The sequence below is a fragment of the Cyprinodon variegatus genome, unplaced genomic scaffold, assembly GCF_000732505.1.
Source record: "Cyprinodon variegatus isolate N-32 unplaced genomic scaffold, C_variegatus-1.0 Scaffold344, whole genome shotgun sequence".
NCBI lineage: Eukaryota > Metazoa > Chordata > Actinopteri > Cyprinodontiformes > Cyprinodontidae > Cyprinodon > Cyprinodon variegatus.
Genome location: NW_015150797.1, coordinates 643,539 through 643,993, shown reverse-complemented (window position 1 = coordinate 643,993; position 455 = coordinate 643,539).

The window sequence follows — 455 nt, the reverse complement described above, 5'->3', positions numbered from 1 at the left end:
CTAAAAAGTGTACTTAAGTACAGTAACGAAGTATTTGTACTTTTTACTTGAAAGCTCTGGAATTTAGCACTTTTTAAAATACATTTATCTCACTTATAAAAATGTTGAGAGAGGGAGTGATTAAAAAAACAAAACATTGATGAATAAAAGGCTAATAAAAAATGTTTAAATTGTTATCGGAAGATCAACCTAAACTAAAAGATCCATCCATCCATTTTCTCCCGCTTAGGCCTCGTTAGGGTCACGGAGCAGCTGGTGTCTCTGTGCTAGAGGCGGGGTCCATCCTGGACAGGTCATCAATCTGTGCAGGGCAACACAGAGACACACAGGCACGCAAACACACACCTAAGGAGGATTTAGAGAAGCCAATTAAGCTAACAGTCATGTTTTTAGACTGTGGGAGGAAGCCGGAGTATCCGGAGAGACCCCAAGCATGCTCAGGGAGAACATGCAGA